The 24,584-nt window shown below is 46.6% G+C and overlaps 1 long non-coding RNA gene and 1 pseudogene across 1 annotated transcript; one reads left to right on the top strand and one right to left on the bottom strand.

The window, feature by feature from the left end:
- The first annotated feature begins 1,496 nt into the window (after nt 1–1,496).
- LOC136158403 (uncharacterized) lies at nt 1,497–15,242 on the top strand. Its single transcript, XR_010661341.1, has 3 exons — nt 1,497–1,507; nt 3,652–3,729; nt 15,098–15,242. It is a non-coding gene; the product is annotated as an uncharacterized lncRNA (long non-coding RNA).
- LOC136159036 (protein FRG1 pseudogene) lies at nt 13,213–14,100 on the bottom strand (annotated as a pseudogene).
- Nucleotides 15,243–24,584: the final 9,342 nt, after the last annotated feature.

Raw genomic sequence — 24,584 nt, forward strand, 5'->3', positions numbered from 1 at the left:
CACCTGGTTGCTATAGAGACCCACTGGGAGGTTCCCCTTTTTCCCCACCCCCCAACCCCCGGCAACCACTTCTACTTTCTATCTCTATGAGTTTGACTTTTTTTTTTTTAGATTCCACATATAAATGATATCATGTTTGTCTTTGTCTTTCTTTGTCTGGCTTTTCACTTAACATCGTGCCCTCAAGGTCCATCTTGTGTGCTCAATCACTCAACTGTATCCGACTCTCTGTGACCCCACAGGCTGTAGCCCACCAGGTGCCTCTGTCCATGGGATTTCCCAGGCAAGAATACTGGAGTGGGTTGCCATTTCCTTCTCCAGGGGAATTTTCCGGACCCAGGGATTGAACCCGTGTCTCCCGCTCTGGCCAATGGATTCTTTACCACTGAGCCACCTGGGAAGCCCCAAGATCCATCCGTGTTCCTTCCCTCTCACAGCTGAATAACATCCCGTTCTTTATGCACCACATCTTCTGAAGCCATTCATCTGTGGATGGACACCTAGGCGGTTTCTCTAACTTGGCCATGGTGAATAATGCTGCTATGAACATGGTGGTGCCAATATCCTTTTTTAAATGTCCTTTGGCTCTATACCCAGAAGTGGGATTGCTGGATCGTTTGGCAGCTCTATTTTTAATTCTTGAGGAATCTCCAAGCTGTTTTTCCTAGCGGCTGCACCGATTTACATTTCCACTAACATCGCACAAAGGTTCCCTTTTCTCCACGTCCTCACCAACGCTTGTTATCTCCTGCCTTTCTGATCATCACCGTCCTAACAGATGTGTGGTGATAGCTCATTGTGGTTTTGATTTGCATTTCCCTGATGCCGAGTGATGCCGAGCTTCTTTATGTATTTGGGGGTCATTTGCATGTCTTCCTTGGAAAAATGTATATTCAGTTCTCATGCCCAGTTTTAAATCAGATTTTTTTTTTTCCCACTCTATTGAGTTGTGAGAGTCCTTTGTATCTTTTGGATGTTAAGCCCTTACCAAGTGGCTGATTGCAAGTATTTCTCCCATTTTGGAGGTTGCTTTTTCATTTCATTTCCCTGGTGGCTCAGATGGTAAAGAATCTGCCTGCAGTGCAGGAGACCTGGGTTCGATCTCTGGGTTAGGAAGAGCCCCTGGAGGAGGGCGTGGCAACCCACTCCAGTATTCTTGCCTGGAGAACCCCATGGACAGAGGAGCCTGGTGGGCTACAGTCCAGGGGGTCGCAAAGAGTTGGACACAGCTGAGTGACTTAACACTCTTCATTTCGCGGGCGCTCCCTTGCTGGGCAGGAGCTTTCTTTGGAGCTAGCTGAGGCCCACTTGTTTATCTCTGTTTTTGTTCTTTAGTGTCCCTCATCAGCCTTTGATCTTCGCACCAGATCAGACTAAGCTGAGAGCTGGTCAGTCCTCCAGCCTCACTTCTGAAGAATCTGTTGGCTCTGTCTCTTCCACGGGGCCTCGTCCAGGTTTTGTTATTTGTTTAGAGGTTATTTTTAGCTGGCTAGGACCAGTGTTTGAGGTAAGTCGTGTGGGTACTTACGCAGCATTATTTTTTTAAATGATCGTGACTATTTTCAACTGGGTATAAGTTCTTAGGCAGAAACATTTCCTTTTTAAGGCGCCGTTTTTCTGGCAGTTAAGAAGACTAATCTGAAAAATTAGCCAAAATAGCTGCTTGTTAAATCGCTTGAGTCTGGGAAAGACGGGCGCTGCTTCTGTTCAGGGACGCTCGCTGGGCTAAAAAAGCAAAGAAAAAACGAGAATTGCTATGGACGTCTATGAGCAGTGAACGCCTTTCTAGAACCAAGATTTCTTTGTTTCTCTTTCTTCCTTTTTAAAAACTAGAAAACTCACCTTCATCAATGATTAAGAGCATAAACTTGGCCCAGAAACCCATCCCCCCAAATTCAAGTTAAAGAAAGTCCATTAAGACTCCCCTGGGTGGTCCAGTGGTTAAGACTCCTCTCTCCCCATGCAGTGGGAACAGGTTCAGTTCCTGGTTGGAGAACTAAGATCCCGATGCTGCGCAGCATGTCCAGGAAAAAAGAATGACTGGAAACAATAGTGCAGACTGTCAGATCCTATCCCAAGAGAGCTCGATTTAGAAGGATTGGGGTGGCCCTGGAATCTGCATGCTTTCATTCATCCCAGGTGGTTTATAGACTGTACTTTCCGAAATGGTGATAAATACAGATGTCCAGAGTCATCCAATAAAAATCCATCAGATCGAAGGATGGGGAACTTTTTTTTGGACGCAAGTTGAAAGATATGTTTAAAATAGTTCAATAAAGCTCCAAAGAATTCATCCCCATAAAATATAGCTTAAATGAAAATGGGAGATTTATTTTAAAGTTTTTGATGAAAGTAGGTTTTGTTAATCCAGAGGAATTTTTTTATCCGTCCCCATATGAGTTTTTAAAAAAAATATTTATTTATTTGGCTGTGCTGGGTCTTGGTTGTTGTATGCGAACTCTTACCTGTGATGGGTGGGATCTAGTTCCCTGACCAGGGGTCAAATCCAAGCCCCTTGGCATTGGGAACATGGCGTTTTAACCACTGAACTACCTGGGAAGTCCCCCCATGTGAGTTTTTTTTTTTTTTTAACTTTGAACAAGAAATAATTCTAGATTTCACAGGAAGTTTTCAAAATGTACAGAAAGGTGCTCTATACCTTCAAACAGTTTTGTCCAATGGTGATATCTTGCATGACTATAGTAATATATTTTTCTATACAGATAGTAACATACATGTAGAAAATAGACATGAGCTATAATAACTGGGAAACTAGCATTGATACAATCTACAAAACCAGTTTAGATTTCACTAGTTTTACTTGTGTGTGTGCCTGTGTGTGTGTGTATGTGCCTGTATGCAATTTTATCACACGTGTCGATTCGTGTAAACACTGTCACGATTAAGACACAGAATTGTTCCGTCAGCACAAGGGATCTGCATGATAAGATATCTCCCTCTGCCGTCCTTACTCTTCTTCCTGCCCCGCCGCGGGTGGGCAACCACTAGTTCTAATCTGTTTTTTGTCGCTATGACAGAATCATACAGTAGGTAACTTCGCAATATTGGCTTTTTTTAACTCGGCATAATTCTCAGTTGTGGCATTGTATTCACCCCTCATTATTTAACACTGTTCCATGGTACTGATACATCAACAGCTCGTGTAACCATTCACCTGTCCTCGGACACTTTTGTTGTTTCCACTTCAGGTTATTACAAGTAGAGCCGCTGTGAACATTCATGCACAGGTTGTGTATGAACATAGATTTCCATTTTGCTGGGATAAATGCCCAGGAGCGCAATTGCTGGGTCATATGGTAGGAACATATTTAGTTTTGTAAGAAACCACCAGACTGTTTCCCAAAGTGGCTATATCGTTTCACATTCCCACCAGCCATGGATGTGTGATCTAGTTTCTCCACATCATCACCAGCATTTGGTATTGTCACTATTTTTAATTTTAGCCATTCTGACACATACAGAGTGATACTTCATTGTGGTCTTCATTTGCATTTCCTCGGTGACTAATGATGTTCAACATCTTTTCATGTGCTTGCCCTCTCTACACTTTTTGTTGAAATATCTATGTATTTTTTTGCCCATTTTAAAATTAGATTTCTTTTTCCTTTTTTTTTTTGGCCATACCTCAAGGCTTGTGGATCTTCATTCCCTGACTAGGGATTGAATCACAGAAGTAAAAGTGCCGAGTCCTAACCATTGGACTGCCAGGTAATTTCCCTAGATTTCTTGTTTATTTTTCTGCATAGAGTGTTTTTTACTGCTGAATTTTGATAGACATTTATGTATTCTAGATATTCCATTGAAAACATCTTTATTTTCTTTTCTGATCACAGAGGTCATGCATGCTCATTATTTTTAAAATTCTAGCACTTCTGAAATATATAATACAGAATGTGAATGTTCTCTGATATTCTAGCACAGATGTAACCATATGAACTGATATCAGAGGATTTTTTTCCCTTTTGTATGTACTATAAACCTATTCATGTAAATACTTTTTTTTTTTTAAACCAAAATGAGAAGAATGCAAACTGCTTTACATTGCTTTTCTTTTTTTCCATTTCATAAGGTATCCTAGACATGTTTTCTCACGCCTGATAGAGACCTGCCTCCTGTTTTTTAACATCTGCATAATAATTCAGTTGTACATGTGAAACTTCAAAACTACAATGAAAGCATTCACTTGAAAGCCAGGAAAGTTCCCATTGTATTTTGTTTCATTTACATTGGAGATTTATCACCCTGAAGCACACGGCTGTTCAGTCCCTTAGCAGCCAAGACAACACCCAGGTTTAACTGAGCTCGTGCTTGAAACTGAGGTGTCAGGCATGTGGACCGGTGGTCTGTTAAGTTTTTCTCAAGTTTCCTCAAGAGCCTGTGACCCTCCTCTCCCCGAGTGTTTTTTTTTCTAAGCCTCTGACTCTGGTGTGGATTAAGCAGCAGGAAGAAGCAGACCTGGGCGTCAAGCTACAGCCAGCCCTGGGAACACAGTTTTGGGTTCTTTTCTTGGCTGCTTTGTGGAAATTGATCTGACGTTTTGCACAAAAGCGTCTTCCTCTCCATCTGATTTAGAGGAACAGTCGACGTCCCAGGGCTTCCCTGGTGGCTCAGACGGTAAAGAATCTGCCTGTAATGCCGGAGACCTGGGTTCCATCCCCATCCAGGGGATCGGGAAGATCCCCTGGAGAGGGGAATGGCAACCCACTCCAGTATTCTTGCCTGGAGAATCCCTATGGACAGAGGGGCCTGGTGGGCCACAGTCCATGGGGTTGCAAAGAGTTGGACACGATTGAGCGACTAACACTTTCACTTCTCGAAGAACCAGCAGTGCCTCCGTGGCTCCATGTCACCGGCGTCCTGTTCTCTCCTGACCTCCTCCCCGCCTCCTGGCTGACCCCAGCCTCCGCACCCTCGGTGTCCCTCCTCAGAGCCTCCTACTCTGAGCTACTCCCCCCACCCGCCCCCCATGGTGGCCCCCACTTCCTCTCCCCCTCCAAGTCTTTGTTCCTTAAAAAAAACAGATTCGATACTTTAAATTGTTTACCAAGATGAGTCAGTGGTCCAGTCTTCCAGTTTATGCTCATTGCCAACAGAAAGTCTGGGAAAAACTTTCAGTAGTGTAAGGTGTAGCTTTTTTTTTTAATGCCCCAATTTTTTAATAAGTTCCTGCACAGCATGCAGGATGTTAGTTCTCTGACCAGGGATCGAATTCGTGCCCTCTGCAGGGATGGCCAGAAAGACCCTAAGGCTCTTTGGATACTGTATTTAGAATCTTCACCTCCTTCTATTTTCGATAACAGAAGGAGATACATTAAGTGATCTCTTTGTTTCTTTTATTTGGCCCCGCTTTGCGGCCTGTGGGATCTTAATTCTCCCGGTCAGGGGTCAAACCCCTGCCCCCTCTGCCCCCCAATCCCGGCAGTGAGAGCAGAGTCCTAACCACTGGACCGCCAGGGAAGTCCCTTACGTGACCTTCTTTGCACTAATATTCTTCCCCCTCAATCATTGGTAACATCATTCTGTCTCTCCAGAACAGCTAAATCCTCTTATCAATTGAAGGATGAGCAGGACTCTGACTGCTCTCCTTCAAATGGTGATCTCTATTCACAAATTTCGTTTCTCCACAGATCTTATTATCAGAATGCTTTAAGTTGTGGTAAAATACACCTAATATAAAATTTTACCATTTTAACCAGTTTTAAGCGTCCAGTTCAGGGGCATTAAGGACACTCACACTGTTAGGCACCCATCACCGCCCTCATCTCCAGAACTCATTTCATCTTCCCCAACCGTAGCTCTGCTCCCGTTAAACACTTACTCCCGGTTCACCGCCCCTTCCCCGGCTCCTGGAGCCCACTCTTCTACTTTCTGTCCTATGAATGTGTCCTCCAGGGACTTTACAGAAGTGGGATCCCACAGTATCTGTCCTTTCGTGTCTGCTTTTATTTCACTCAGCGTCACGTCCTCAAGGTTAACCTGCGTTGTTGCCGGTGCCAGAATCTCCTTTCTTTCTAAAGCTGAAGAGCATTCTGTTGTGTGGATGGCTGCATTCTGTTTACCCATTCATCCGTCTGTGGACAAGGGTTGCGTCAGTTTTTCAGCTGTTGTGAACAATGCCTTGTTGTCTTTTCATTTAGTGTAAAGTTATGTTCCACAAGTGCGGGAATTGTTGTCTCTTTCGATCATGGATGTATTTCATGTGCTTAACCCAGAGCCTGGTATGCAGTAGGTACTTACTGAATGAATGGATGAGTGAATGCACTCCTCTTTGCCCATTGCTGTTGCTGGGGGGCTGTGTTCAGAGGCTCTCCAGCCATCATGCGTTACAGGTTCTAGGTCCATTTGACTGGCACTTACCAGGTGTCTGCCCGTTCATTCATATTTATTCTGCTTTTACTATGCGCTGGGCCCTGGGCCACACACAGGACACATGTTGAGCAAAACCAGGCCAAGTCCCTGATTTCTGGTCTCTAACAGGGGACACGGACATCAGTCAGATAATCGCACAGACTTCTCATTAAAGAGAGCCATGGAAAGGCATTTCTCCTCCACGCTTTTGCCACTGGATCCAAGTGGCCCATTTGTTCTTTTTATGGCTGAGTTTTTTTTTTTTTAGGGCTGAGTTTTGAAAATTCCTTATGTATTCTCCATACGAGGCCTTTGTTGGCTGTGTGATTTGCAATCTCTCCCAGTCTGTGATGTGTCTTTTCTTTCTCCTTATCAGAGTCTTCTGTAGAGCAAATCTCTTTAGTTTTAATGAGGTCCAATTTATCCCTTTTTCCCTGTATGGAAATGAGATGATCTTTTTTTTTTTTTTTGTCATAAGACATGACATGAAATTTACCATTAGCGGCCACTTAACACATTCGGAATATTGGGCAACTGTCACTACTGTCTAGTTCCAGACGTTTTCATTGGGCCAGGAGGAAACCCCAAGCTTATTCCCTCCTCTGCACAGCCCGTTTTCTACCTCTGTGCATCTGCCAACATTTCACAGATAAATGAAACTATGTAATGGTCTCTCATGTCTGGCTTCTTTCACTGAGCATGATACTTTCAGATGACAGAGTTTTGATCAGACTCCTGGCTCTGCAGTGACAGTTTGCATTCCTGTTGGGTCCTCCATCACCATAACTTTTTTTTGGGGGGGTGGCCACACTGTGTGACTTGTGGGATCTTAGTTCCCTGACCAGGGACTGAACCACCCGCCCTTTATTTATGTGGCTGCATCGAGTCTCAGTTGCGGCACGCTGGATCCTCGCTGTGGCTCACGGGCCCTGGAGTCCCCGGGCCCGCAGTGCGCAGGCCTAGTTGCTCTGTGGCGTGTGGAATCTTAGTTCCCCGGGCAGGGATCGAACCCACGTCCCCTGCATTGCCAGGTGGATTCTTAACCACGGCACCACCAGGGAAGTCCCTCTGTCTCCTTTTGTATCTGAATCTGGCCACTCCTCCCTGTCCATCTCCACTTCCACCATCCGAGCTTGCGCCTTCATCTTTGCTGCTGCTGCTGCTGCTAAATTGCTTCAGTGGTATCTGACTCTGCGCTACAGACTGTAGTCCGCCAGGCTCCTCTGTTCAAGGGATTCTCCAGGCAAGAATACTGGAGTGGGTTGCCATGCGCTCCTCCAGGGGATCTTCCCGACCCTGGGATCGGATCCTCATCTCTTACCTCTCCTACATTGGCAGTCGGGTTCTTTACCACTAGGCCTTTGTCTTTGCCCTGCACCAAGATCCAAACTTGTTTTTCTGCCTCCCATCTTAACCCTCCAAACCTCCCTCCTCCCACACACATCCTTCCGAAACACAAATGTGACCCAATCCCCTTTCCCAGTCTTACCCAAGTAATGACTCCCAGGCACCTCGTCAAAGTCTGGGGCGATTAATCACTACATTAAAAGACTCACGGTATGGGGAAATGTAACTCATAATCAGGAGGTACTTTACCTCACTTTATCCCAGCCCACTCTTGATCCTGCCTGGGGAAAAAAAAAATGTGATGGAGCTCAGAGCATATGATATTTTTAGAAACAGAAAGTAGGTTCTTTACTTGGGAAACATGTAAGTATTCTGAGTCCACCCATCCATGAAAAAATCACCTTCAAACCCTCCAGGCCCTGAGAATTCCAGATAGAAAGGTAAAAAATGGTATATTCTTGAGTTAGTCATTTAATTGGAAATGGAAAAATTATGTGCTTTTTTTTTTTCCGAGTGCACCACATAGCTCGTCAGATTTTAGTTCTCCGACCAGGGACCGAACTCACAGCCCCTGCAATGGAAATGCACTTTCTTTCTCTGGCTGTGTCAAGCCTTAGCTGAGGCATGTGGGTCTTCGCCGTGTCATGTGGGGTCTCCTACTGCAGTGCATAGACGCTTTAGTTGCAGTGCTTGGGCTCAGTAGTTGGGGCAGGCGGGCTTCGTTGCCCTGCGGCATGTGGGATCTTATTTCCCCGACCAGGGATCAAACCCCAGTTCCTGGCATTGCAAGGCGGATTCTGGACCCCAGGGAAGTCCCAGTCCTGCGTGCTTTTCAACCATACAGCACTCTTAGGTGGGTCAACAATGAAAACAAGGATTTGGCCGGGGACACTGGGCTCATGAGGCCAGGTGAGCAGATCTAGGCATTCAAAGGTCCCTATTGACAAATAAACATTTGCCCCATGGAACCCGACCACCCAGCATCTCCCCAACATTCACCTTTTAAGTGTCGCAAACGAAACAGATAGAACTTTGAGCTTAAAACGGGATGCTTGCTTTTTGGCAAATCCATTGTAAGGGCCGACGGTCTTCAAAGGTTGTTTTTCACTAACCCTTTGGAGTATGAGGCTGCACTTAGGTGTACCTTCAAATCGTAGCTGTTTCAGAAATTCAAATCAGGAGAGCTTCGTTGCTGGTTACTTACACGGTACATGGCCAAGACCATTTGGGAAATTTAATAAAATTTCATAGTCAACCAAATGAAAAAAGCCTTTTCAGAGGAGTAAAATGGAAATAACTTTTTAAAATGCCCTTTGTCTTTTAACCATGAAGTTTTTCCTTGACTGTGGCTGCTTGCCACTATCATTTTTAGAGCTAAGGTCTTATGCATAAAGCCTAAAATTCTTCTGTTGAAAGGCACTTCCTTCTGCTATTTTATCACCTTCCTGGTTTTGTCTAATCTCACCCAGATTACGGTCGTATTTCTTGGCTTTTTTTAATGTGCACATTAAAATTTCAAACACAGAGTCTTTGTTCTGCAGTCTTGACTTTTCGTGCACCCTTAGACATATTTTGGGACTCTTACAAAGAAGAATGTTTTGCTTTAAATGATCTTATGTCTTTAAGCCTACTTTGTCATGTTCAACTTCTCAAATTTTCGTGCATTCTGATGAGGTATTCTATTTAAAGAGTATTTTGTTTTAATTAAGCCCATCTTAAGAGACATTTGGTTTTTGCCAAGAATGTGCTTTCTCCCTTACAAATCAGTTATATTTATAACATTCATAAACTAACTTACTAGCAAAGGCAAAATCTTAGCTGCACTATGGCTGTGTCTTCTAAGTTCATGGGGAATCCAAGGGAAAAAGAACAGGTTAAGCGAAATCAAGACAAATAAAGACACTTAAACACACGTGGCAGAGGGTAGGTTTGCGAGCAAATTGTGGAGAAAACTACGTTAGAAATTCCAATTCTTCCTTTGTTCCTTTAGGCTGCATCTAAAAATTCAAGTTTATCTTTTCCTGAATATGACAATAAACACCCACATAATAGAGTATATAGAAAATACAGAAAAATAGAGACAAGAAAATGAAAGTCATCTATCTTATCAAAAGGCAACCAATGTTACTATTTTGGTTTATTTGGTTCATAATATTTTACATGTAGCTTTCTTATGTGGTTGGGATCATATCATATACAATAATTTTTTATCCCCTTTTTTTTATTGTGGTAAAAATACACAGAACAAAATCCATGATTTGAACCATTCTTAAATGTACAGTTCAGTGGTATTAAGTATATTCACAGCATTGTGCACCCGTCACCACCTGTGTGTATCATGCATGTATGCTCCGGGCATGTCCGACTCTTTGCAACCCCATGGACAGTAGCCTGCCAGGCTCCTCTGTTCATGGAATTTTCTAGACAAGAATACTGGAGTGGGTTGCCATTTCCTTCTCCAGGGAATCTCTCCAACTCAGGAATCGAACCCGAGTCTCCTGCATCTCCTGCGTTGGCAGGCAGGTTCAGGAGACACCTAGTTTTCAATCCTCTGGGACAGGCGAACATGGTGTCTATAATTAGGTGTGCCTATTATTAAATTCCACACCTCAAAGGATAGTTCTTGCTGAGGTGTGTGGAGGGAAAGGTGAAGAAGTAAAATGTGCCTCCAAGGTCACAGGCACTCAGACCTGCCTGGTGGGATGCAGACGAGAAAATCCTCCAGCAACTGAGCTACAGCTTGTGTCTTTGCCACGGGACTTTTCACCGCATCCTGGTACACTGCTTCTTGCTTCCAGGGAAGGGTACCTGGGGTTTAAAGTGGTAAACAAGTCATCTCTTGGTTGTCAGTGATGGCCGGGGACAAGGATGATGCGTAAGTAAACAGGTAACGTTCAAGTGCATTTTAGCTACTATCATCGTCATTTCTTCCCCTACCAAATTTTCTCTAAGTAGCAAAATGGGATTGTTTGAAAGGTGGTTCCTTTCTTCTGGACTTCCCTTGTGGTTCAGCTGGTAAAGAATCCACCTGCAATGTGGGAGACCTGGATTCTATCCCTGAGTTGGGAAGATTCCCTGGAGAAGGAAAAGGCTACACACCAGTATTCTGGCCTGGAGAATTCCATGGACTGTATAGTGCATGGGGTCGCAAAGAGTTGGACTCAACTGAGCAACTTTCACTTTCACTTTCCTTTCTTCTATGTTTGTCTTCTTTCCTGATCTTGTGGGGTGTGGACAATCCAAGGGCTGGGTACTCATTGTCCAAGTAAGAAGTAGCTACAAAGATGTTAGATGAGAATACCTCTGTAGACTAAAGAAGTCTAAAGAAGAACTACAGATGGCCAACAGACACAGGAAAAGATGCGAAACATCGCTAATTACCAGAGAAATGCAAATTAAAGCTATAATGAGGTACCACCTCATACCCATCAGAATGACTATCATTAAAAACTCTACAACTAACAAATGCCAGAGAGGATGAGGAGAAAAGGGAACCCTCCTACACTGTTGGTGGGCATGTTAAGTTGGTGCAGCCACTATGGAAAACAGTACTCAGAAAACTAAAGATAGAATTATCATATGATCCAGCAATCCCACTCCTGGGCATATGTCTGGACAAAACTCTAATTCAAAAAGATACTGTACCCCTGTGTTCATAGCAGCTCTATTCACAATAGTCAAGATATGGAAACACTCTCAATGTCCCTAACAGATGAACGGACAAAGAAGATATGGTATGTGTATACAGCGGAATACTACTCAGCCGTAAAAAGAACGACATGGTGCCACTTGCAGCCACATGGATGCAACTGAAGATGATCATACTAAGTGAAGTAAGTCAGAAAGAGAAAGACAAGTAACATATGATATCACTCATATGCGGAATCTAAAATATAACACGAATGAACCTGTCTACAAAACAGAAAGACTCAGAGACACAGAGAGGGGACGTGTGGTTGTCGAGGGGGAGGGGTTGGGGGACTGATGCAAGGCTGGGGCTAGCAGAAGTAAGCGACTGTCCACAGAATGGATAAACAAGAGTCCTACTGGATAGCTCAAGGAGCCATTCCATCTCCCATGATAAACCACAATGGGAAAGAATATTTGAAAAAAGAATGCATGTATCTGTATAACTGAATTAATTTGCTCTACAGCAGAAATCAACGCAACATTGTAAATCAACTATACTTCAACAGAAAAACATTGTTTAAGGTTAGATGATGCACTAGAAATTAATAGGTGTCCCATGTGCTGTTTTTGGAAAACCAAAGTTCAATCTGATTTCATGGGAAGGCCTCTCTACCTTAGACCCCAGGCTCTGAGATTTCCCGACAGAAGACAACCTCATGCTGTTTTATCTTCAGGATCAACTACCAGTCTGCTCCACGTCCAGCGCCCAGATCGGTGGGCAGCTCGCCCTGGTTTCTGGTTGTGGGAGATTCAGGTGAGGGCCGGGTAGAAATCATCTTTCCTCCACCATCCCCCATCTCTTTTCATATTCTGGTTATTAATAATTAATTTTCCCTTTTAATTCTCAGTGCTCTGTTCTTTTGGACCAGGCCAAAGCACACTTTGCTTTTTCCTATTTCCTTTCACTCTAATCATGAAATCCCTCCAGGCTGAAGCTTCTTCTCAGAAACCTGGCAATTAGAAGAGGCAGCGGGTCTCTCGCCAACACTTCATTTGGAGCCGCGTCATCAATAATTAACCCCAAGTTACGCTCAGCACACAAACGCACCGGGTGCAATTGGCGAGGGCGCGGGCGCCTTCTCTCCTGGGTCTTTGCCCCGTTCACGAAATCCAGGAAGCGGATGCAGCCCGTTCCATTAGCAGGAGTGAGCCGGCCGCTCTGGAACACTTAGAGAGGAAACCGCAGCCCAGACGCCTCTCTCCTTCACTTCAACTTGAGAGTTGTTCGTGCAGCTGTTGTCTGAGACCCAGGACAGCACTTTCTCCCACCGGCATCTCACAGGCCCGCCGAGGCTGCAGCTGTCCTGCGCACGTTTTTGTTTTGACTTGTTGCCTACTGAGTCGCATCCCTGGGGATGACGGTGGAGGGTGAAGGGTGGATTCTGCAGGGGCTGTGGTCACCTTGACCCAGATCCAGTCCGTGGCTAAAACAGTCATTGTGAAAGGGATCTGGATGGGTTGGTGGGCTTCTTTTTTTTTTTCTTCCTTCCTCCCCTTCCTTCCAGGGAGGGGGCTGGGGAACTAGTGTTTGATGAGGACAGAGTTTCGGTTTGGGGAGATGACAAAGTTCTGGAGGTGGATGATGGTGGTGGTGGTGGTTGCATGACAACGTGAATATACTTCCTTCCCCTGAACCAGAGACTTCGATAGCTAACCTGATACATTGTATGTTGTGTAGATTTCCCCACAAAAATGTATACAACTTTTTAAAAAAACAAACTTTTTTTTTTTTTTTAATTTCTGTAAAAACACTGATCTTATTATTCAGAAAAAAACAAAAGGAGGAGACAGAAACAAAAGTCCTGGTCACTTGCAGTATCTATCAGCTTTCAACTTGGTTCTCCTGTTCAGAAGCGTTTCATTTAAGAATCCTTCTTTCCGGGCCTTTTTCAGAATTTTACTGTCTTCTTTACTTAGATTAAGCTTGTGGTCCTGGAAGCTCTGGAATTTTTTTTTACATAATTGATTTCACACTGTTTGACATTTTGTTTGTCTTCTTCTGGAATATCATCTTTTTTCTTGGTTTCTCTTTCGGCACAGGATCTGATCTTTATCATTTCTTCTTCTCCTGCCATTTTACTTTTTGCTTATCACCTGCTTCATTGCATCTAATAAAACAGCTATTGGAGGCCAGTAAAGCCATTTTCCCATCTTGTAAGATGGGTTCTCACTGCTCTCTAGGTCCAACTGCATCTGCACGCCCAACAAGTCCGTCTGAATTTAGACTTAGGTATTTTCCGTTAGGTATTTTCCGTAGCCAGATTTCAGGGCAATTCTGGAATCAGAAAATTTGACAGCTGTAAACTGCTCTCGAGGACTAGGGCCCTCATCAGCTTCTTTATGTGAAGCTCCCAGTGTAAAAAGTCCATTGTCAAGTGCATGTATGTAGGTTCTTTTCTCCATTTCAATTGCTAAGGTTCCTGAAATCTCACCAAAGTTTGTTACTATCCACCATATTCCAACAATATCAAGCTGAGTTTCTTCATCTGCTCCTCTTTTTCTCTTCTGTTTGCTCTTTTTCTTCTCACTCTTGGCCTTGGTTCCCTCGGGCACGAGTTTGGTGGGCTTCACGTAGGAGTATTTGGCTGTGGTTGGCCAAACATGTGAACCGGAGCAGGAGTGGGCGAGGGAGGCACGGAAGTGGAGACGGAGCCCGAGCTGCCCGAAAAACGTGCGCACCAGCGGAGCGGGCATGTCTCCACCCAATCCCAGGCCTTTTTCATCCCAACGAACCATTTTAAAGTGCAAGTTCAGAAGCATTTAGCACATTTGTGATGTTGTGCGACCACCGCCTCTAACCCGTCCCCACACACTTTCATCACCCTTGAAGGGAAACTCACACCCAGGAAGCAGGCACTCCTCATCCAGCGTGCCCCCACCCCCGGCAACCTCCTCCTGACTTTCTGTGTCTGTGTATTGACTTACTCGAGCTATTTCATGTACACGGACTCCTGCAGCATGCGGTCTTTTGCGTCTGGCTTCTTTCGCAGGATGTCATGTTTTCGGGGTCCATCCACACTGTGTCATTGCTTTACACGACTGAGCAATGTCTCATCGTTTACTCACCCTCCATTGATGGCTGATGGATACTTGGGATGTTTCCACCCTTAGCCATTGTTGTGGTTTTTTTTTTTTAAATTACCATTTGATCATTTATTTTAGGAAGTTTATTTGTTTATTTCACTTTATTTTTGGCTGTGCCTCACAGCACATGGCATCTTAGTTCCCTGACCAGGGGTGGAACCTGTGCCCCGTGAGCTGGCAGGGTGGAGCTTTGACCACTAGAGACCAGCGAAGTCTTAAAAGCTTATTTATTTATTTTTAAATTAGTTCTTACTGGAGTGCAGCTGCTTTACAATGTTGTGTTAGTTTCGGCTGCACACCAAAGTGAATCGCCTATATGTGCACATACGTGTACCTGCTAAGTCGCTTCAGTCGTGTCTGACTCTTTGTGACCCCATGGACAATATAGCCCACCAGGCTCCTCTGTCCCTGGGATTCTCCAGGCAAGAATACTGGAGTGGGTTGCCATGCCCTCCTCCAGAGGCTCTTCCTGCCCCAGGGATCGAACCCCAGTCTCCGACGGGCATGGTGGGTTCTCCTGCATGGGCAGGTGGGTTCTTTATCGCTAGTGGCACCTGGGATGCCCATGTATACATGTCCCTCTTCCTTGGATTTCCTGCCCACTTAGGTCGCACGGAGCACGGAGCAGAGCGCCCTGAGCTCTGCGGTCCGTCCTCACCGGCTTCCTGTTCCACCTCCGGCTGTCGTGCATCGGGCTGCGGTGCCCGCACGTGGGCTGGGGTCTCCCCGGGCACCCCTGCCGGGCTGGTGCGGCTGCCCCTTTGCTGTCAATTTCTTCCTGTCCGCATCAGGAAGGCTGGCAGCTGCCCTTCCTCACCTGTGGCCAGATCGGTCCTGCCGGGGCCTCCTGTAGCCTCTCTTGGAGAACCTGCCGGGTGACATGTCTCAGAAGGTCACAGCCGTCAGGGGACACCCAGCAATTAGGCAGCCGCCTCATCATGCTCCCTGGGGAGGGTGCCCAGCGACATGGGCAGGTAGTTCTGTCTGTCATCGGTTTTCTAGAAGCGCCAGCGGAGGGGAGCTCACGGCCTTGAAGGGGCGGGTGTTGGAGAACGCATCTCCTCGAGTCACCTCTCGGCTAACCCTACTTTCAAGTCCCTGGATATCCTGTCCTACTTCAACTGGAGTGTGACCAGGGCATGTGACACGTGGGGACGCCGGCATGGGAGGGGAAGACAGTGCCAGCGAACTGTGCCCCAGTGCGGGTCACCGGACGACCCGCCAACATCAGGGCTGTCCTGGGGAGTCGGCTGCTGCCTGATTGTGGACCCAGCAAAGACGCGTGATGGGCTTTTAGGATGTGACCACATAGAGTCATCAGCCGTGGAGCTGCTTCGTCTTTGTTTCCCAAACCCTTTTAATTTATTATAAACTCACCACACATAAAATCAACCATTTTATTTTCATGTGTGTGTGTGTGTGTTTAGTTGCTAAGTCATGCCTGACTTTCTGCAACCCCACAGACTGTAGCCCCCAGGCTCCTCCATTCCATGGGGTTTCCAAGGCAAGAATACTGGAGTGGGTTTCCATTTCTTCCTCCAGGGGATCTTCCTGACCCAGGGGTCGAGCCCAAGTCTCCTGCATTGGCAGGTGGATCCGTCACCACTGAGCCACCTGGGAAGCCCCTATATATTTAAATTTTTATTTTATATTTGAGTGTAGTGGATTTACAACGTTGTGTTAGTTTCAGGTCTATAGCAAAGTGGTTAGTTATATATGTACATATCAGTTCAGTTCAGTTGCTCAGTCGTGCCCAACTCTGCAACCCCATGGACTGTACCATGCCAGGCCTCCCTGTCCTTCACCAACTCCTGGAGCTTGCTCAAACTCATGTCCATCGAGTTGGTGATGCCATCCAACCATCTCATCCTCTGTCATCCCCTTCTCCTGCCTTCAACCTTTTTCAGCATCAGGGTCTTTTCCAATGAATCAGTTCTTCACATCAGGTGGGCAAAGTATTGAAGTTTCAGCTTCAGGATCAGTCCCTCCAATAAATATTCAGGACTGATTTCCTTTAGAATGGACTGCTTTAATCTCCTTGCAGTCCAAGGGACTCTCAAGAGTCTTCTCCAACACCACAGTTCAAAAGCATCCATTCTTCGGCACTCAGCTTTCTTTATAGTCCAACTCTCACATCCACACATGACCACTGGAAAAACCATAGCTTTGACTAGACCTTTGTTGGCAAAGTAGTATCTCTGTTTTTTAATATGCTGTCTAGGTTATACATATATATATATATATAAATAAATACACACACACACACACACATATATATATGTATGTACTTACATATAGCTACTCTTTTTCAGCTTCTTTCCCCATATAGGTTGTAACAGAGTATTGAGTAGAGGTCCCTGTGCTACATGATAGGTCCTTATTTATTACCTAAAAATAAACCATTTAATTAATTAATTAATTGTCCTACTTATTTTTAGAGCCGGATCATTTATTTATTTAATTGAAGTATAATTGTTTACAGTGTCATGTTAGTTTCTGCTACATAAGGACGAGAATCAGCTATGCGTGTACACACACCCCCTCTGTCCTGTGCCTCCCTCCCAGTCCTCTAGATCAGCCTTGAAACATGTGGGATCTTAGTTCCCCAACCAGGGATCGACCCCTGCACCCTGCTTCACTGGAAGCTTGGAGTCCTAACCACTGGACCGCCAGGGAAGTCCCCACATTGGCCATTTTAAAGCGCACCATTCAGCACCTTCACAATGTCGTGCCACCACCCCCTCCATCTAGTTCCAAAGTACGTGCCTCCCCCCAAAGGAGCCCTCGTACCCCCTGAGTACTTGCTCCCCGACCCGAACCCTCTGGCCAGTCATTTGAAAGTTCAGCCCTACATGTGAAGCTGGGCCTCTTGATGGATGTCCATGCCACATGGTAGGAACTTTAAAGATGTGACAGAAGGTGGGAAAAGAAGGAAGGGTGCAGATGAGGACATCAGTCATGTCCAGGCAGCAGGCTGGACACTCCCTGGACGTGTGCTATTTCAGGGGTAACTGGAATGTTTGCTTTCTCCCGTGTTTCAGAGGCTGGACAGTGTCTTAAAAGAGTCAGGGCAGTGGAGGCAAGATTATTGGCAGGGTCTCCACTTTCTACTTGGGTGGTGTCAGGCACAGAGTTTATTTATACTTTTTTTTTTCTTTCCTTTTTTATCGGACGCACCTCATGGCATGCAGGATGCTAGTTCCCTGACCAGGGATGGAACACCTGCTCCCTGCAGCGGAAGCACAGTCTTAACCACTGGACTACCAGGGGAGTCCCATCCCACAATTTTAATTGATGTCACTGGGACTCAGCCTCCTGGCCTCTGGAGGGGCTTAACAATACCTCTCTGGAGGGCAGCTAGGAGGGGACTTCGTGCAGAGGCTGGCACGCAGCAGGTGCTTAGAAATCGTTATCAGAATAGTGTACGAATTTCACAATGAACATGGGATGATGTCGGGGATGTTGCAGAGACTGACTGCTGTTGTCAGTGGAGGTGCGGGGGAAAGCCGCGCACCAACGTTGCCTGTTCTAGTCCTGACAGTGAAAGTGATAGTTGCTCAGTCTGGTCTGACTCTTTACTACCCCGTGGATGTAGCCCACTGGGCTCCTCTGTCCACGGGATGCTCTAGACAAGAACACTGGAGTGAGTTGCTGTTCTCTTCTCCAGGGGATGTTTGCGACCCAGGGATCAAATCTGGGTCTCCTGCGTTGCAGGCAGATTCTTTACCATCTGAGCCACCAGGGAAGTCTAGAGAATTCAAAGGAGGTGGAAAGGTGAAGACCAGGGCAGAGACCTAGGAGGAACTTGCCTCCACTCAGGAGGAGGCGAGAGAACTTGAAAACCTTTGAAGAAACGAGGACACCGTCACAGCCTGACTCACCTATATCTGTAGGGTGTCTCTCTGGGATGGTCCAGGAGCCTTGCTCCTCCTCTCCTTTGAACTTGGAAGCTGTGGAGGAGGGTTCCAAAGGCCGTGACTAAGCTCCCAGCCAGCTGACCCTCTCGGCCTTCTGCTGAGCAAGCAGGCGCCGGGTGAACGCGCCCCGGGCAGTGCATTCATGTGGCTGAGCAAGAATGTGATTTTTTTGTTTGCCTCGTTTCCAACTCTTCCTTTGCACACAGAAAAATGCTGCATGCTTAAGGGTGTGCCCCGTTTTTTTCTGGCATAGAAGATACTTCTTTAATTCCCAAATAGGATCTGGGATCCACTCTCCTGGTGAGGAGATTGGCCAGGGACCCCCACCCTGCCATTTCCCCTCCCCCCCCAAGGCATCTTTAGCAAGATGCTACTTATTCTAGATTGTCAGAAAGGCAGAATCAGACCGTATTTGTTTCCTAGTGACAAACGATCACCAATTGGGTGCTTAAAATCAACAGAAATGTGGGACTTCCTTGGTGGTTAAGACTTCCCGCTTCCAATGCACGGGGTGTGGGTTCAATCCCTGGTCGGAGAAATAAGATCCAGCATGCCACTCATTCGACCAAAAGTTTTTTTAAAAGTTTTTAAACAAACAGAAATGAATTCTCTTCCAGTCCTGGAGGCCAGATGTCTGAAGTCAAGGTGTCAGTAGGGCCGGCCAGAGCCCCGCTCCTGGCTGTGGGTGGTCCGCAGCAGTCCCTGGTGTTTCTTAGATGCTAGCTGCTTCCCTCAGGCTTCGCCTCCATCACATGGCCATCTCCCCCACATGCATCCTCTCCTTGTATAAGGACACCAGTCCCTGGATTTACGGCTCACCCTAATCCGGTATGGCTTCCCCTTAACTGACTACATCTGCACAGACTCTACTTCCAAATACGGTCATATTCTGAGGTCCTGGGTGGATGTGAATTTTGGGGGGGGGACATGATTCAGCTTGGTACATGAACAAAAACTATAAATGGCAGCAAGGATCCCCAAAATTCCAAACACGCAAACCTGGCACACAGAAACACAGATTCGAAGCCAGACCACCTCCTTTTAAGTCAACATCATTTCATCGTTTTTCTTTTTGTTTGTTTTGTGTTTTAGGTTAAGCTTCTGTTGCTCCTTCATGCCCCAGGCAACACCACCCGGCCCCAGGTAACCGCCAAGCAGCTGGGGCCTTCGGGGAGCAATTAGAGGTACCAGGGGTTCTCTGGGGGCAGCGCTCTGAGGGAACTTGCACGTGTTTGGTGCTAGTATACAGAAATACACTTAGTTTTTATATGTGGCTGTTGCATCCTGTGACCTTCTGAATTCACATGTAAGTCCCAGGAGACTTTTTAAATGGATCCCTTGGAATTTTCTGTGTAGACAAGCATGTCATCTGTAAATAGGAGCACTTTTGTGTTTTCCTTTGTCATTCGTGTGCCTTTTCTTGCATTTCTTGCAAGTTCTTTCCGGCTTGAACTTCTAGGACCATGAGGAGCGGCGGTGCTGAGAGTGAAATCCTGGCTCCGTTCCCAATCTCAGGGGAAAATCTGTCAGTCTTTCAAGAATAAGTACGATGGTAGCTCTAGGCTTTTTGTAGATTTGGGGGGGCAGCTGCCCTGCGTGGCACGTGCAGACGAGGGATCAGTGTCCCTTGCAGCGGGAGTGCAGTCTTAAGTCGACCTCCATGGAAGTCGCCCCAGTTCTTTATACGACTGGGGAGGTATCACGTGTGGGACGATCCACAAGCAGAGGGTGTGGAGCACGGCAAGCTGTGTTCCCGGACAGACCTGGAAGCAGAGCAGCTAGAAGGTGGCAGTGAAGGCAGAGAGCCCTTACTGAGACCCCCCCTTGCCTCCCAGTCCTGTCGCCTACATCCTGGCGGGCTTGTGGAAGAGGCAGCAGAGAGGCTTTCTGTGCTCGACAAGGATGAGCATCGATTGAGCGCTTACTGTGTGCCATGCACTCTCGGGGTATGAGAGCATCTAGCTCCAGTTCCCAGAGCAGCTGTATGGGGCAGAGTCACTGTCGGTTCCATTCCAGCCGCAGAAACTAGGGAGCTAGGAGAGCTGAAGTTTCATCACTTGCCCAAGGTCACACAGCCAAGAACTCAAAGTGCCTGCTCCGTCTCACTTTAGAGCCTGAAATGTCCACTTAGCACAGGTGACGTGCTGTGATGCCTCATGGCTGAGACCTAATGACCTGACTGGGCAGAGTCAGTGAATGACGGGAACTCGTGGCTGGCTTTCGCCATCCGACAAGTCAAACTGCAGACTCACACTTGCTCGGGCACAGTGAGGCTCTCTGGGTCACAGGGGTGTTGTTCTGCCACTCAACTGCTGGCTAAGAGCGGTTTCTATTCAGAGGACAGGGATCACAGAGGTCCTGTGGCCTGATGTTTGTCATTTTCACATTTTTTTCCTTTTTAGTTGCCTGTCCAACAGTCCACTCTGCACCTGGGGATGAGTTTAAGCTGCACACAGCAGACTGACCAACTTCTGAAGGGGACCTTTTAAAATTAGAAAATTTTTTTTTGTTTTGGTTTTTAGTAGGTCAGGGACGTCCTATTAAAATGAGGAGCAAGATAAAAATAAGACAGCTTTTTATTACAACAGAAGACTTTGTGTTTGAGAACTCAATATCCACGTTGCCTCGAGTGGGTATGTGAAATGCCTTTCCTCCAAAGAAATAGCTCAAAATGGTGGCCAAGTTATTTTTCCCCCCCAAGTTTACCATTACTGAGAAATCTGACCCGCCTTTGTTCTTGCAAAAATGCAAGTGACTAATCAATCTGAAAGGAATTAAGCTGCCCTTGGTAACGTGAGGCCACGGAACTCAAGTCAGTTGTGTGGATTCCAAGGAGGAAGAGAACACGACCCAGGTAGACTGCCCTGAATGATTGGAAAGGGAGATGGACTCTGAAGGATGTGATGTCTGGGCCTTTGAAAATTTAATGAGGATGTGACTTGACACTTGAACCCCTGTTGTTCACCTAGGCAGAGTGGAGAACGCCAGTCTGCACAAAGTCATCTCCACTCCAACGAGACATTTTCTTTCCTAGATGAAATTAGATTTCCGAAAGCACTGTTTTCCTTTTGTGACTGTGATCTGGCAGTGAGCGGGCCACTGTGTGCGCCTTCCCCAGGCTGGACCGGACCCCTGAGCAGATGTAAGGGATTAGCTGAAGTTTCCATCTGCTGACGGTCACTGCTATCTCTGCACCTCCTGACTGGTTATCAGAGGACACGGGAACTGCTTTGTGCAGGCAGCGTGGGCTGCCTCTTTCTGGCTGAGGGTGAAGAAACTGGCCTTGGCAGAGTTTGGGCTATTGTGACCTCAGTGCTGCGCGAGGACCCTTCTGTCCAACTGCACAGACTTTCTCTTGGAGGACTGAGATGAATGTACAAAGGAGAAGTCCTCTGACCTTTCCGGAATGTGTGCACATTTTTTTGATTTCTTAAGCTCTTTCTGTAATGGTCAAAGGGCTGATAAATGGGTTTCAACATGTTTTCAAGATGTCTCCCACTTCTGATTGCCATGGTCGTCCAGCAGCAAAACCAGATAGGTCCAATTCAAGCAAATACTGTTGCTTTCTCCTCTTCTCTGATACAGCCAGGTGCTGCAGTGGATCACAGAAGCATAATAAATACAGACTACAGTCTTGGTCTGAAGGAGTTTCAAGGCTGCAAAGCCAGTAGACAGGAAAACAGTAAGAGAAAGTCTACAAATAGGGTTGTTGTTTAATCGCTCAGTCGTGTCCCACTCTTTGCGACCCCACGGACTGCAGCATGCCAGGCTTCCTTGTCCCTCACTCTCTCCAGGAGTTTGTTCAGACTCATGTTCATTGAGTTGACGATGCCATAAACAGAGTAGGATATCAAATTTTCAATTAAATAATTATTTGAGTAATTATTTGCTTAATGGCTACATTCCTCCTAGGACAGAAGGACCTTAAAGGCACGAAAGGAATCTATCCTTTTCATCATCGTATTCCCAGCAGCTGGGCAGTGCTTGAAACAAAGCAAGTCCCTAAATATGTATTGTCTTATGGAATGAGATTGCAACAAGGTTTTGGGTTTAACACTTGCTATCTTAGAGTGGTGTCTGCTACATGAATTGTTTTCCTTACAGGTTGACTTATAAAGCTTTCAACATCGAAGGAACATAGATGGGCATAAAGTGAGTGCCCATCTCAGCGGATAACTAGGATACTTAATATTCCTTTGTAGGAGCAACCTGCATGTGAACAGATTTAAAAGCCTATTACCTTGGTGGGAGGGGCTTCCCCGGTGGCTCAGTGGTAAAAAATCCACCTGCAATGCAGGAGACACAGGAGAAGCGGGTTAAATCCCTGGGTCAGCAAGATCCCCTGGGGGAGGAAATGGCAAGCCACTCCAGTATTCTTGCCTGGAGAATCCTATGGACAACGGAGCCTAGCAGGCTACAGTCCATAGTGCACAAACAGTCGGACAAAGAGTCAGACATGACTTAGTGACTGAGTATAGCACAGCACATCTTGATGGGATTTAAGAGGCACTGGAAAGCAGCTCCTTTTTGTAAAAAAAAAAAAAAAAAAAAAAAAAAATTCTAATTTTTCAATTATATATTCATCCCTTTGCATACTGCAGGTTTTTAAGTCTTCCAATTACCCCATGCAAGTGCAGAAATAAAGGTGTATACCTCAAGCCTTTATTCTCCTAACACTTTTTGCAGGCTTTGTGGAAATGGAGGCCCTGCCTAAGCTGTGGGGATAATATGGATCTAACTCTGCTTACAAATAACTGGGCTATGGTTGATTCTGATGGACATGAGCTTAGGTGGCGATTGGAGAAGCAATTTTCAGACTCAAACTTGGGAGAAGCATCTACAGATCACACTCTAAGACACCTAAAGAATTCGGAACTGACGCTGAAAAGTGTTTAAAATTGATAATATCATGAGTTCAAAGCTCCACGCATCACATTATCAAGTTCAAAGTATATTGTCATTCTTTCTCAGTAACTACCTACGCTGTTATCTCCAAGATAACCAAGGCTACAGGAACAAGATCAGGAAGCCAAATCTGAGGGCTGAGACCTCATGCCCAGACCCTTTTTCTGCTGTGCCCTTGTCACGTAAGCTGCCACACATCTTATCTGCACCCAGAAGTATGTGGGGAGCCTTGAGCAGCACCCAAATGCTGGTTGTATAACTCTTGAGATTATTAGGAGATTGAATTCTTTGGAATCATCCCACAACCTCGAACAAAGAAAGTGAAAACGGCCCATTTTGATAAACGACAGCCCAAAGTTCCTTCAACTCAATGGGCCATCTGTAGATATAAAACAGTTGCTGGTAAACTGTATTAGAGATGAATTATCTCCTCCATTACAATGTTTCCTTTTCCTTAATGCAATTTAGTCCAAGCAAATTGAACAGAAAAGCTTGGGAGGGGTCACATTCAATGGTTGGGGGCGGCGGCGGGGGGAGGCAGAGAACTTACTGGAAGCAAGATGTGGAATGGGAAGGGAGGTCGGGAGCATGGGCCAGCGGAGGTCAGCTGCCCAGGAGGCCTGTGCCGAGGACCCTGGCTGTGCCCACGGGAAATTGAATTCAGAGCTCCTTCTGAATCGTAAATCCAGGGCAGCTGGCAGCTTGCCCAGGGCAGCTGGCGCGAAAGCGCAGGAGCGTCTGCGTCTGGCCGACCCCTCTGAGGGTGGGCCCCAGGTGTGCCGGCTGGGGATTCGGTTCCAGCCTTAAGATAACGTTCATCCACGAGCTTTACACTTTATGAATGTCAAAGCGCACTCATCGCCAGGTAAGGAGAGCCTCCATGACAGCCCAGAAAGGGATGAAAAGCTGGAATGACTCTGAAATGCTTCCGGACGAAGGGGGAAGGCTTGACTTTTAAATACGTTTCTCGAGCTTTTTCGCTGAGCGCACGTGCGAGGAGGACCCCCACCGCCCCCAGCCTCTCGCCGCCGGGTTTTGTGCTCCGGACCCCACGTCGGTCCAGAGGCTGCTGGAAAGCGGGCTGGGCGGGGCGTCCGCGCCCGGTCCCCACAGCCTGCGAGGGTCCCACCTCAGGCGCACCGGGGGCTCCGGGCGGGGCCGCGCGCGCTCCCGAGGGGGACCGGCGGGTTCCCGCCCACCGCGCCCGGGGCGGGGCCTGCGCGCCACGTGACGGCGGCGCCGCGCGCCGAGCGCCCCGCCCCGCGGGAGGAG

The sequence above is a fragment of the Muntiacus reevesi genome, chromosome 2 (assembly GCF_963930625.1).
Source record: "Muntiacus reevesi chromosome 2, mMunRee1.1, whole genome shotgun sequence".
Classification (NCBI taxonomy): domain Eukaryota; kingdom Metazoa; phylum Chordata; class Mammalia; order Artiodactyla; family Cervidae; genus Muntiacus; species Muntiacus reevesi.